The sequence below is a fragment of the Podarcis liolepis genome (assembly GCF_965112155.1).
Source record: "Podarcis liolepis genome assembly, chromosome: 2".
Classification (NCBI taxonomy): Eukaryota; Metazoa; Chordata; class Lepidosauria; order Squamata; family Lacertidae; genus Podarcis; species Podarcis liolepis.
This window is the reverse complement of record NC_139555.1, coordinates 96,482,585-96,497,309: the sequence shown is the minus strand read 5'-3', so window position 1 is coordinate 96,497,309 and position 14,725 is coordinate 96,482,585. Positions and strand designations below refer to the sequence as shown.

Sequence of the window (14,725 nt, the reverse complement as noted above, 5' to 3'; positions counted from 1 at the left end):
ATTAGTAGGTATAAAAGTGTATTACGGTATAGCAGTCATGGATACATTTGCTTTAGAGTCAATAAAAAGGAAACAATTTATAAAGAGATTTACACTCATTAGAGAATATCAATACACTGTTTCGCCCAACACTTCAGCAGTATTAAGGAAGCTGTTTCGTCATTATTACAAGAAGATCTGAGCGTTCTCGTGAAGGGGCAACTCAGAGCAGACACCCCATTGGCTAGACAGGGTATATTATTCATGCTGTGGGCATTATTCATGCTGTAAGAATTTTTGCTCAAAGAATTGCAGGAGTTCTCCAAAGCAGAGATTTGGTTGAGTTCTAAAAACAATTGAAATGTATACAATTTTTATGATTGTGGCAGGTACAAAAAATCTTCACAAATATGTGCTAGCTATACATAAATCTGCCATATGGGTGCTGCTAAAATTGGTCAACAGCAGAAGCTATACTATCAGTCTTAATGGGGAGGGCCATAGCTCAGAAGCAGACCAGCCACCTTGCATGCAGAATTTCCTAGGTTAAATCCTTGGCATCTCAAGGTAGGGCTGGGAAAAGTCACTACTTGAAACCCTGGAAAGCTGCTGCCTATCAGTAGACAATATTGGGCTAGGTGGACCAATGGCCTGGTTCAGTATAAGGATGCTTTCTATATTCCTGATGTTGGGAAGTGTTTTATTGACGCAGGCCATATCATGGAGAGTCTCCACACCTCTCAAAATGTGGTGTACAGGGCCTGATCACCAAACATTGCTGCAAGGAATTTGAATCATAGAATCGTACCACTTGGAGAAACCCCAAGTACAACTTCCCTGCAAGGCTGGAAACTCAACTTGTGGATCCCCATCCAAGTTAAAACCATACCTTACCCTGCTTAGCTTTGCAAATGTGCTAGCAGTTTTATTGTTGCACCACTAGGATTGTCATTGAGCATATGGATTCCATTTTCAGTGGCATCCCCAATGGAAAATATCTGTGTGCGGATTAAGTCATGCCAACAGTTTCAATAAAGAAACTCGCATTAGGCATTTGCTTTGGCTTTTCAAAGTGAGACTGGATAAAATGCTAAGTACCATATAAACTGAAGAAGACCTTGTGGAAAGGGAGGGCAACACATGAGTCAGTTCTCCTCCTCCTGGGTGATGTTGCTATATGCAAAGGGGACTTTTCAACATCCTTGTGTGACAAGCTGTCTTCTAATAAACTTGATGCATGGAATGGTTCTCTGGCATGCAAATGCTCAGGCCCATCTGTTAGGGTGAAACAGTGCCCACTCAGAATGAGGCACACATATCAGGAGGGAATAGGGGAATGTTAGTTACATAAAAGCATAGGTTGAAGAGGACACAGAATGAAATTAAGGAACCTTAAGAAACCTCTCCTTCCTTCCAGCTTCCTAGCGTTGTCAAATTAGGAACATAAATATCACCAGTGGTTTCTTCAACACCTGCTCTAGATCTAGTTGCAAGTTCAGATCACAGTTTGCATTAACTCTCTAAAGCAGGGGTAGGCAACCTAAGGTCTGTGGGCCGGATGCGGCCCAATCGCCTTCTCAATCCAGCCCGCAGATGGTCCAAGAATAAGCGTATTTTTACATGAGTAGAATGTGTCCTTTTATTTAAAATGCATCTCTGGGTTATTTGTGGGGCATAGGAATTCGTTCATTTCCCCCCCAAAAAAATATAGTCCGGCCCCCCACATGGTCTGAAGGATGGTGGACCGACCCCCGGCTGAAAAAGGTTGCTGACCCCTGCTTTAAAGTTACCCCCCTATCAAACAAGAGAGCTCTTTGTCATTTAGGCTTCACTTAGCCTGAACATGTAAGGAATTATGTATCCAACTTAACACACACACCTACCTTATCACGGTGCAACATCATGTCTGATGCTGGGGTATATTGTTGTGTTTATAAAAGAAAACATCCCATATTTATATGGTAGCAGTTCAGTCCTTGGCATGTCTACTCAGACATAAATACTACCAAATTAAATTATATTTACTCCCAGGAAAGTGTGTATAGGATTGCCACCCAAGTTATACATAATTGGTTCAATCTAGACTTGGCCATACTTAGAGTAAGATCACTGAAATCAATTGTTAGTTGTGAATTATTACCAATTTAAGCCCCTCGTAAATGTGGACCCAGCCTATATATTTCATGTTCTTGGGTTTGATAAGCATGCTTTCAAGTAAGCTTTGGCTTGATAAGTATGTGTTTTGCAATGACTTCAAAATATCCCCAAACTTTTCAGTTGATCCAGAGTGAGCTCAGCTCATGAGTAATGGCCTCCTGTTCACTAAAGGCGTGCAATACCAGAGAACCAAGAAAATAGGTGTGGCTAAAGAGCGTCACATGAATGGCTGTTTTCACACTATATCTTTAAAGCACATTTCCCCCTCAAAGGATTATGGGCACTGTAGTTTACCCCTCACAGTTATAATTTCCAGCAACTCTTAACAAACTACCATGCCCAGAATTCTTTGAGGGCGAGGGGGCAGTGAAATATGCTTCAAATATGCTTTAAAGGTATACTGTGTACACAGCTAACAACAGAGAAATGTGGAACGTGAGAAAGACTTGGGGAAGGGCAGTAGATCAGTGATGGAGCATATATAAGGCTGCTTGCTGTGTTCCTAAACGTCAGAGCTTGTTCTAATCACTGTCTGATAAATGGATCAAGAGAAAGAGGAGAATAAGAATCACCTCAGTTACACAAGGCACCATCTGCTGCATTCCCACAAAGGTCCTGTTCCTTCTCAAAGGGACCCTTGGGGGCTTGAAAAGAAAGAAGATACCAGGAACCGTGGGGAAATCAGAACCAACACTAGGAATGACTGCACACTTGTGTCGCCACACTGTAGTAACTGTATTAATTTTAGAGACGTTTCCTTACAAAAACATGGGGATGGGAGTTGGGAGATGATCCCTAGGGCTGGGTGTGAGTGGGTGGAGCCTGCCTGGCTGAGAGGGTTCCAGAAGGAAACTAGCATTTGTTGTAAAGTTACTTAATAAGGCCACTATGTTATCTCTTGCTTTAAGATATTGACCCTTAACTGGTGTTAAGGGTGTCAGAAATGGGGGCAGCTGAGTATTGTGGGCAAGAAGGGCCTCAACCCAAAAACTGCAGCCTGGTCTCAGTCTAGCAGCAGAAACACCAGCTTCTACAGCACTAAGGTAACTATGGAGCTTTTACAACCCCCATCCAGCCTGCAAATGCATGGGAATGTTGCAGAAAATGGGAGAAAATTCAGGAACTCCGAGAGCCACAGGGACTGAAGGGAAACCCGATAAAATAAAAATAATACTGTTGTGTTTGGTGGGAGAGTAAGCATTGAAGGTTTACTATAACTTCTGGTTTGCAGAAGGAGAAGACACAAATTTCAGTGCAGTAATGTAAAAAATTGAGTTGTGTTTATCCCCCCCCCCCCCAAGAGAGAATATGATAGATTTACAGGCATTCAGGGAATGGGTGAAAGTAACGCATAATACACTGCAGAGCTAAAACCCCTTGGGCCTTTGGAAGTCTCTGATCAGAAACAGGATTATTTGTGGCTTTAGGGAGAACGCAATATGAGAAAGGCTGCCGTGTGGAGAACATCTTGCACTTGAAAGCACTCTCGAGACATGTGGAACCACAGAGATGGTGAGGGCCTAAGCAGAAGAACTGAGGTCAGCTGTCCATGCCCTAAGCAAGCAGCCACAGGGACAGGAGAAGCTAAATGAAAGAGTGCAGCAGCTTCTTAACAAAGCTCCTGAGGTGAGAAATAGGCTTACTGTGGTCAGAAACTGTGTGCTGCCTCTGGGAAGGGTTGCTGCAAGCAAAACCACTTTGCAAAACATTGCTGGTCACAAGTGCTGAAACCCTGTTGTGCAGATGCAGCTGAAGATACATGTTTATCAGGGTGGGAATATTGCTTGTTTTAATGCTCCTGTACATTGCCTCAGCTGGTTTCTAGCTCAGGTGCGATTCTGGTATCTCCACTGCAGGATGTGCCATGTATATAATATGACAGGGTAAGAACACAAGAGCATAAAAAGAACCCCACCAAATTAAAGGTTTCTCTGGCCCAGCGTTCTGTTCTTACAGGGATCACCCAGATGCTCAAGGAAAGCTCACAAACAGGGCATGATCACAAGCAGTGAAAGAGAATATGAAAGGAGACGAGGTTATTAATTGCAGCTGCAGAGCCTCTGTTAAGTGCAGGAGCTCTCCATTTCTTCTTGTGGGGCGGGGAGTCTTCAGATTGCAAGTCTAAGCCCATTCAGTTTAGAACAGGGCAGCCTATTTAACCAAGTAGTTTGTGAGAGAAGGTGGGGAAGGGAGCCTTGAAAAAATTGTGAGGCTGTTCCAGTTCTGTTTCCGTTTGCATTCTTAATTTACTAACCTCAGGAATCCTGAAGGAGTAAATATAAAGAACTCAGATTTTGGGGGTGGTAAGAGAGGGGATCAGAACAGGGCAAAACTAATTACTGCTGCACCCTAACTTTTCAACACAAATGTTTACCGCTAAGCATGACATTTGTGTTTCAGCTCATCTAAACTAGGAATCATTTCCATCAGCGGAGCCGGGGGGGGGAGCGTTCCTTGATCTGTGTGCTTGTGAGAGAAGGAGCAGCAGATGTTGAAGCAAAGCGCAAACACCCCTGCCAAGGCTTGCTAAGGATGGGAGTTTATCTAATGTGTAAACAACCACCTGCTGCAAATGAAAAATTGCTCCCCCAGCCACCTGATTAAGACAAACATAACGACGGAGTGAAGCTGAGAGGCAGCTTGATTGGTAATTTCATCAAGACTTCTGAACTGAACATTTATCTAGAAGCAGAACAGTGGGACACGCGCTTGGGAGTGGGAAAACCTTTCTCTCTCTCCCCCTTCCCCCGCTTTCCAACCTGCTTTTTCGCTCAAGAAATAGATTGGTGAAATGACATTTAAGAGACAAAACTTGGAAAAGATTTGAATAGTGAAAATAAACATAATGTTATGAGTTGGGGGGCGTGGAGTGCCAGACCCTTCTAATCCCTGGATCCAGGGGGTGTTAAAATCTAATCAAACCTTCTAATTCCTGGATCTAGCACAAGTTCGGTCACTGGAATAGCCAGGCCAGCCTAGTAATGGCTCACTAAAGATGAGATATTAAGGGAACAAAAGGAGTGGCTCTGTGCCAGAGGGGGAATGGGTGGGCTGCCCTCCCTCAACTGTCTCTTACTTAGGCAGGTAGCTGTGTTGTTCTGACGCAGTCGAAATAAATAAATAATTGTCCAGCAGCACCTTAGAGACCAACTAAGTTTGTTGTGGGTATAAGCTTTCATTTGCATGCACACTTCTTCAGAAGTGGTCTCTAAGGTGCTACTGGACAATTTGTTTTATTGTCTCTTACTTTGAAAGACAAAAGGTCAGAGTGGGAAGCTGAGTTGTGTGAGCTAGAAGCTGCAGGCAGGAAAGGCAGAGACAGAACCATACCTGATTTCTGCTGGAATCCAAGGCTGTGGCTATGGGAGAAGCAAGACCTCTTTGTGGGGTGTTAATGAATCCAAGTAAATGTGTGTGCGCGCACACAAACATTAAAAAAAACAACAACAGGTTATTAGAAGAGTCAAGAGGCCAAGACAATGATGAAACAAAACATGTTTCTGATGGTGAGATTCAGTAATAGGTCAAAAACATCTATCTGGAGGCTATCACAGCAGGGCCCAGGGGTTCAGTTCCTGACCTCATGGCAGCTTGCAGGGAACTTTACATGAAAGTTACCTCCATAGCATTGTTGTTGTTGTTTAGTCGTGTCTGACTCTTCGTGACCCCATGGACCAGAGCACACCAGGCACTCCTGTCTTCCACTGCCTCCTGCAGTTTGGTCAAACTCATGCTGGTAGCTTCGAGAACACTGTCCAACCATCTCGTCCTCTGTCGTCCCCTTCTCCTTGTGTCCTCCATCTTTCCCAATATCAGGGTCTTTTCCAGGGAGTCTTCTCTTCTCATGAGGTGGCCAAAGTATTGGAGTCTCAGCTTCAGGATCTGTCCTTCCAGTGAGCACTCAGGGCTGATTTCCTTAAGAATGGATGCGTTTGATCTTCTTGCAGTCCATGGGACTCTAAAGAGTCTCCTCCAGCACCATAATTCAAAAGCATCAATTCTTCAGCGATCAGCCTTCTTGATGGTCCAGCTCTCACTTCCATACATCACTACTGGGAAAACCATAGCTTTAACTATACGGACCTTTGTCAGCAAGGTGATGTCTCTAGGTTTGTCATTGCCCTCCATAGCATTATGGATAGGCAATTTTCAGCACAATCTGCCACACATCTGGAGCACATCAGAATGTCCATTCATATCCAGACGTAGATGGGAATGTCCGTTGTAGTGTGCAGCCTATTTATAATGACAGATTATTTCAATGTCTGTATGCACAACCGACTTTAAAATTAACGCTTGTAGTTCCCAATACATGTGTAGAATTCTGCTTCCCTGCACAGTTCATGTTCTCTGGAGCAGGGTTTGGGTGTGTAAATTACTTTGCAGTGCCAATCCTGTTTAGGGTTGTAACCCGTTTTTATAGATCACGAGCTAAACAGCAGGTTGAACTAAGATGTTCAAAGCTCAAATCCATTACTCTACCCACTGGACCTCAAAGAGCCTTGAGCAGGTTTATTTGAATGGGTAATGATGGTTTCTGCCTCAAGCCCTTAGAGAGCTTGGCTCTCATACACCACAAATCCTGTAGAACATTTGTCAGTGCACTGCAAGTACAAGAAGTGGGAGCAAGGCCAGGAAACAGTAGGCAAATAAAGATCAATACCAGAATAACCAAGATCAATACAGCAAAACTCACTTTTTAATAATTTGCTCAAAAGTATGTGTTCTGTATGATTTGGCAGGCAAGAAAAGATGGGCTTTTGAGAACAGTTCTGCAACACAACCTCTGCCTGTGCTGTATATTTTGTTCAAACAATTGTCTGGATGTGGTAGTTCTCCGTTACATCTGCTGGGCAAGGGATTTTGTCTTGCAAGCATAAAACCCCTATTTCAGTGTAGGCATTTTGCTTATTTGTTATTTGTTTATTTAACAAAATATACTGCTTGATTGTGACAAAACCTCCATGCAGCTTATAAGTAATGTGAAAATTATCAATAAAAGCAGTTTTAAAAAGGAATAGTTTTTATTTAAAAAAACCCCACAAAGCGTTTTAATTAAAATTAAAAAGAGATGTAAGACGTGTGCCTGGATAGGCTTGCCTAAACAAAAATGTTTTAAGCAGATGCCAAAAATAATACAGCAAAGGAAACTGTCAGTAGGCCAGGGGTTCCAAAGTCTAGGTGCTGCTACACTAAACTAATGATGTCTTACATGGAGCGAGCACTGTGTGGCACCTGTAACACTGCCAGTCTTGCAGATCAAAGAGGTCAAGTGGACACATATTGGGTAAATGGAACCCAGAAGTAAACTGACCCCAAGCTGTTAAGGGCTTTGTATACCAACACTTTGAACTTGGCCTGGTAACAGTTTGCCAAATCATACAGAGCTCTGAACAGAGGTGTTGTATGCTGGCAGGGTCTTGCTCTTTTGCAATAATCCAGTCTTGAAGTAGCTGGTGCCTGAACTATTGTGGTCAAGGTCCTCTGCTCCAGGAAAGGTCGTACCTGTCAAAGCTGGTAAATATTTAAGTACGGCGCACTTATATTTGGTTGGATCATAGTGATGGGAAGGTGGGAAAAAAAGTTGAGAAGTGAAATAAAGCAACTGGAGATCATAGCTTCCTGAGTTAGGGTTAGGATGTATGTAAAGTAGCAGTATACTCAGAGGGAATAAGGGATGGGAGACTGATCCAGAAAACCCCATAAGCCTCTGGGATATAGATACCAATGGAAATCAAATTTCTGCTGAACACAAAGCTTAGTGCATAAAAATTAATCAAGTACTACAATGACTCGCTTTATTCATAATACTTAATGGTCATGTAATAGGCATTTTTATTCAGCAGTTAAAGTTCATAAGTGCAGGTTTTACATGTAGAAAGGTATTATGCTGATGGTTTAATTACACACCTTTTTGCACACCAAAAGGAAATGGATTCTGCAGCTTTCATAATTAAAGAAGGACTTTGGAGGGGAAATGAACTTTACAGTAAGCAGCCTATCACCTGATTTTTATCATGTGTTTTTGTTTTGCGTCGAGCAATTCAAAACCTCATTCTACAAATGTTAAAGCCATAAACGAGAGCCAGGAAGCGCCAGGGGGGTGGTTTGATTGTGATAGCCATTCCAACTGTATTCTTAAGGCTTTACAAAGCAACTATAAACGTGTAGCATGGGTCTCATGCATGATCAGATGGATTCCCAAAGAATTATGTCCATTAAGATTGGGCCTGCCTTTACTCTGAAAGTGGGTGGGCAAAAATGAGCTGGGGGGGAAATTAACTGGACATTTCATGCATAAGATCATTCCAATTAAAATATTAAGCAGCCTATATTATGGCAGGGCTACTCAGAGGTCTGGGAAAATGTCCCACACTTCCACAGAAGGCTGAGAGGAAAGCTGTCTAATACCCCAGTCAGGGAACTAGAGAAGAATGGCATTGTCTCTCTAAAAACAAGAACAGAAGAGTAACAGGAAACTCCTGAGTCCACTCAGATACAACAAAGTCTAGTGCCACCTAGTGACTAGAGTTTAGAATCACACTATCCACACATCTGTCCCATTTTATTTAAAGAAGCAACAAATAATCAGTCCTATTGAAACATATATTATTTCAAGATAGAATTAATCTCAGAAGCTTCCAAATAACTTGAGTGAGGGTTCATTTGGTTGGCATCTGTCTGCCTTGGGAGACAGTGGAAGAGTGCACCTCCGGGGGTGAAGACAAACTGTTGGAGAGTTACAGTGCCTGCTGTGGCTGTGGATAAATGTTTTGTTGCAGCTGGGGCAGATGAAGGTGTCCAGTTGTGCACCACAGTGTTTCATCTATTATGTGCCCATCAGAGTAATAACATTTTTGTCTACCTTGCAAGATGGCTCAGGCAAGTTGGCTCAGGTGGTAGATGGACTTGGGTTCTCAGGTGCTATTTGGACGTATGACAGTTGTACCTTTTCAGGAGTAGGAAGAAGAAGTTGCCAGCTTTTGTTAAGTAAGGAAAGGTGTATGCTTGAATGTGGATGTCTAGAATACAGAAGTTTACTGCTACCATTGGGACATCCCTGCTTCTTATTGAAGCTACCTAATACTGAGTCATAAGGACGTGGGTGGTGCTGTGGTCTAAACCACCGAGCCTAAGGCTTGCCGATCGGAAGGGCGGCGGTTCGAATCCCCGCGACGGGGTGAGCTCCCGTTACTCAGTCCCTGCTCCTGCCAACCTAGTAGTTTGAAAGCCCATCAAAGTGCAAGTAGATAAATAGGTATCACTCTGGCGGGAAGATAAACGGCATTTCCATGCGCTGCTCTGGTTTCGCCAGAAGTGGCTTAGTCATGCTGGCCATATGACCTGGAAAAACTGTCTGCGGACAAATGTCAGCTCCCTCGGCCAGTAAAGCGAGATGAGCGCCGCAACCCCAGAGTCGTTTGCGACTGAATTTAACTGTCAAGGGTCCTTTACCTTTTTTTTTTTAATACTGAGTCAGGCCTTCGATTTATTTGGCACAATATAGCCTCCCAGTATGAACATACCCAGACGCTTAGATCTCCTTCAGGTCACCCTTGAGAGCCAGTGTGGTGTAGTGGTTAAGAGCAGTAGTCACGTAATCTGGGAAACCGGGTTCGTGTTTCCGCTCCTCCACATGCAGCTGCTGGGTGACCTTGGGCCAGTCACACTTCTCTGAAGTCTCTCAGCCCCACTCACCTCACAGAGTGTTTGTTGTGGGGGAGGAAGGGAAAGGAGAATGTTAGCCGCTTTGAGACTCCTGAAGGGGAGTGAAAGGCGGGATATCAAATCCAAACTCCTCTTCTTCTTCTTCTTCAAGAATGGTGACAAGGGAGAAAGCTTCCCGTCTCTGGAATGCTCTCCCCAGTGAGGTACACCTAACACCTTCATTGACATTTTTTTGGTGCCATTTAAATACTTATATTTGCTCCAAGGCTTTTGAGACTAAGGTAATATTATGTTTCTAGTGTGCTGCCCAAGCTTCCTGTGACTGTTACGGTGGTTGTGTTTTTCTGTTTTTATATGATATTTTTATATTTATGTTTTAAATTATTATGATGATAATTATTGATTTGAGTTTCTATACCTCCGGCCTGGTTTAAAAGGTCATCGGTTGTTTAATCATCCAAAAGCCTGAGAGAAGAGGAATGTTTTTGCCTGACCCCTAAATATATGTAACAAAGGCGCCAGGCAAGCTTCCCTGGGGAGAGCAGTCCACAAGTGGGGAACCACCACAGAAAAGGCCCATTTTTTCTGTTGCTGCCTTCTGGGCCTCTTGTGGAGGCGGCACATGAAGCAGAAATGTGTTGTAAGTCACTTAGAGACCTCCAGGTAGCAAGAAACTAACAAGTCTATATGATGATAATAATTGCCCCACAGAGACCTCTTGGCAGGGTTGGTAGGAGGAATATGAGCTCAGAGTATGGGATCTGATCCTGGAGAATGACCCAGTGGCTTGGGAGCTGCAGATTGGAATTCTGCATGCTGAGAATCCAAGAACTGGATCCATAAGCAGAAGCCAGGATAGTAGTAGAATTATTATTATTATTATTATTATTATTATTATTATTATTATTATTATTAACCAGGCCTTTTTCCATCTGGAACTTGCAGGAACTCAGTTTCAACACCTCTCAACTGGCCGCCATAGCCATTCTAAGAGAACAAGAGAGGTGTTCGTGGTTAGTTCCGGTTAGCGCTGCTTATAACTGGAGAGCTTCTATCACTTTTCATGTGAAAAAAGTTTTTGAGAACCGTTGAGCCTGAGGATTCCCCAGCCCTGGTAAACTTCGTTAGAAGTATTTTCCAATTTTTATTAGTGGTTTTATTGCAGTGCTTTATCTGCTCCTGTTAGTCGGAAAAATAGCTTTAAATATTGAAGTGGTAATTAATGAATCTTTTATGTTGCAAATCAAACATTTTCATCTAAGCAGTAGCAGAGAAAGAAAAGAGGATTTAAAATATAATTGTTTCTGTAGCTTCCCTTCCTGGGTTGAATGCTTTTTACCCTTTGTTATTTCATTGGCATTTTTTTTTTGGCTTTATTTTATCTGTGGTGCACTACCTCTTATCACTAGGTATTTGTTGCCTTCCCTCTCCCTGCCCCCCCCCCCCGCCTGCCCCGGTTCAATATTTCTTACTCTGCCTTCGCCAGAGACATTCCTAAGTAGATGGAAAGTCTCTGAATGTGGAATTTTCGCATGAGTGCAAAATAATAAAAAGCATGTGTGTATTAAAAAGAGATCAGCTTAATGGGAAATGAGCATTGGGTTCCATTAATATTCTATTACAGTGAAAATCATATTTAATAAATTTTCTCCAGATTTTTTTTAACTGTATTTTTCTCTGTTGCCCACCAATCTAAAGAAAACATTGTACATGATACATTTGATTTATGTTGAGTAAATAACCTGCGCCGCTCCGCTTAGGGGAGAAGGGAGAAAGTTTTTTTTAAAAAAAAAATTAGCATAGAAGTCTTCAAATGCATTCCAGACGATAAAATGAGGTTAATTTCCACATGCAGAAGTGATGTGTTTTGTGAAGCAAAAGGGCCATTTTATAAACAGTATTTTTGTTGGAACTGTTGTTGTTTTTTAGAAAAATAGTATTTATGGGATCCAGCGTTATATGAAAAGAGCTGTGATTTATCCAACGGAAGCGTGAAATTAATACGCCCTGAAGTAATGACTCCCCACGTGATATTATTGTTCTGGAATCCTAGAGCATCATCTATTGTGTGAGCGTCTCATCCAACCAATTATGTGCCTGGTTTGTGCACATGTGCAGCTCCTCACGGAATACTGCCCCGCAGTCAAAAATGGCAGGCGTAAGATTGGCTTCCCACATGGTTAGGTAGCAACTTCACCTATCTGCAAGTGAGGGAGGTGGCCTGTGTGTACCAGTGAGGGTGCAGCTTGGCAGGGACGGGGTGCACTGCATATGCCTATCTGGATATGTATTCCCCATTAACCATTGAGCTGTGTGGGTGCCAGGTTGTACACAGGCAGAAATGTGCAGCCACATACAAGCAAAGGGACACGGGTGGTGATGTGGGTTAAACCACAGAGCCTAGGGCTTGCCAATCAGAAGGTCGGCAGATCGAATCCCTGCGACGGGGTGAGGTCCCGTTGCTCGGTCCCTGCTCCTGCCAACCTAGGAGTTCAAAAGCATGTCAAGTGCAAGTAGATAAATAGGTACCGCTCCAGCGGGAAGGTAAACGGCGTTTCCGTGCGCTGCTCTGGTTCGCCAGAAGTGGCTTAGTCATGCTGTACGCCAGCTCCCTCGGCCAATAAAGCGAGATGAGCGCCACAACCCCAGAGTTGGCCACGACTGGACCTAATGGTCAGGGGTCCCTTTACTTTACCTATACAAGCAAAATGTCTTATGCCTCCAATATCACCCAGTCTAGATGTTACACTCACTCCAGGGAGAAGCCTATACATTGCCCACATCCGGCAGCTTAATCATTCTGTACAACTCATCATAGGAGCCAGATCTGTTACTGTGAGCTTCACTGTCTGCAGTCCACAGCGGTGGCGTTTGCTAGCAAGGGGTGAGAAACTCAAAGCATGACAAAGACATAGGAAGCAGCCATATACTGAATTAGACCATGGATCCAGTTAGCCTAGTACTACTGTCAACACTGATAGCGACTCCCCAATGCTTTTAGGCCTCCCTGGAGATGTCAGAGATTGAACTTGGGATCTTTTGCATGCATCCCTGAGCTACGACTCTTTTCCCTTAAGAAGCCACGACAAGTAAATGATATGGACAGCAGCAGGACAGGGTGCAACTCAACACAGGAGTGAAGTTCTTTAGAGCTAGTGTAACGTCTAGACCAGGGGCATTGAAAGTGGTGCCCTCGTGATGATGTGGTCCACAGTTCCCAGTAGTCCCAGCCAGTATGCCTTCTTGTCAAGGATGATGGGAGCTGCATTTGGTGGATACCATATTGGCTACCCCAAGTCTGTTCATACTTGCTTGCATGCTCACTCAGTTACGGATGTGCACACACAGCAGTAGCAACAACTCCCATGTTTTCCTCATGACAACCATTATGAAGCGATTTATTATTGCCATTTTAAAGATGGGGATCTGAGGCCCAGGGGGAAAAGAGACTCTCCCAAGTTAACATGGCAAGTCAAAGCTGCAACTAAGATTTCAAACTATACCCTGGTCTACGTGACCAGGCACCACTTGTTCTTTAAAGTCAAAGCTCTGTTTCTTTGGGCCTTTTCTAAGGCAGCGGGTGCTTTGAACCAGAGCAGCATTGTCTGTTAGCTCCCCTTGCCTTTTCTCATACATACAAAACGATTGACGCAGCCCTGATCATAAGCCACAGTAGCCGACCCTTGTTGTTCCCTGACCCTAATTAATATTAGACTCTCTGACATTTATGTATCAGAGCCAGAAGCTAAACAGGAAACAATTTATGTCACCTAAAGCTTTTTAACAAATCGATGCAACTATTTGTAATTGCTTGTTTCACAAGATTAAAAGTGCTTAGGCCTGATCTTCGCGCACCCGTTTTGTGGCCAACATGACCTGGGCTTCTGTTATAAAACAGGAGTGTTGGTGATCAGCACCTATTTCCATCAAGCAATCCATATTGCTAATATTTCTGGAATTTTAATGTAGTTACAATTTATAGCCAATCAAATGTGGCTACCTAAATTGCTGTTGCTAGTAGACAGTTTAACTGTCTTTATTAATTACAGTATAATTTAATGTTTGAGTACAGGCACTTGTGTTGGTCATTTTTACAGCTAAAGCAGTTATGTGCCTTATGACGAACCATTTTAGCATTTTCAATGGAAATTTGCTAAAATGATGAGTGATAAAACCATCAAACTCTGGTAAATAATGATTATTGCTTTGAGTGGAATTAATCTTTGAAAGGACAGTTACCTTCAAATTAGCATTAGAACTTGAAGACAAAATGGTTTTCCGACTTCTGTGATTACATCCAAATAAACATGATTGCTGCATTATGCGCAGAGTCAGTATCACCAGATGATTTTGCAAAAATGTTCCTTGCCATTCAGACGTGTGTGGCTGAATCCTTACATTTATGCTCATTTTACAATTTACAGTGTATATGTTTTGAATTTAAACAAAGGAATCAAAGCTCTTGTGCTTTGGAGACTAAGGAACAAATCTTGCTTGCCACCACCACTCCCTAGATGACATAAAAGCTGCTCCTTGTCCCTCAGCATCCCAGCTACAATAGTGAGACGATAACACTGATATACCTTTCAGGGTTATTGCATAAGTCAGTAAAATAATGCGCTTGAACTGCTTTTCAAAGCTCTAGAACTGTTATTTTGCATATAAACGCACACGCACACACGGGCTAATGTCAACCACTCAACATAATAATAAGTAGTAGTTGCGGTCACTTTCTTAGAATGCATTCCTTTGTGCATGTTAAAGTGACATTGTAAAGTATTTAAGGAATCGAGCATTAATCTATGTAGGGCTGAAAGCTTTTAGCTTTGCACTGCAATCCAGTGCATACCTACTCAGAAGCAAGTCCCGGTCTTATCTATTTCGTTATGCCATTTCTAGACCACCCAAAGTCATCTGGGCG

General features: G+C 42.9%; 1 long non-coding RNA gene across 1 annotated transcript in view; it reads left to right on the top strand.

Annotated features, from left to right (window-relative positions):
• The first annotated feature begins 2,248 nt into the window (after positions 1–2,248).
• Positions 2,249–14,725, top strand: part of LOC310702111 — a 20,114-nt gene continuing 7,637 nt past the window's right edge. Inside the window, exons 1-2 of the long non-coding RNA XR_014523251.1 lie at positions 2,249–3,179; positions 3,564–3,762. This is a non-coding gene — a long non-coding RNA (uncharacterized lncRNA). The remainder of the gene's footprint in view (positions 3,180–3,563; positions 3,763–14,725) is intronic.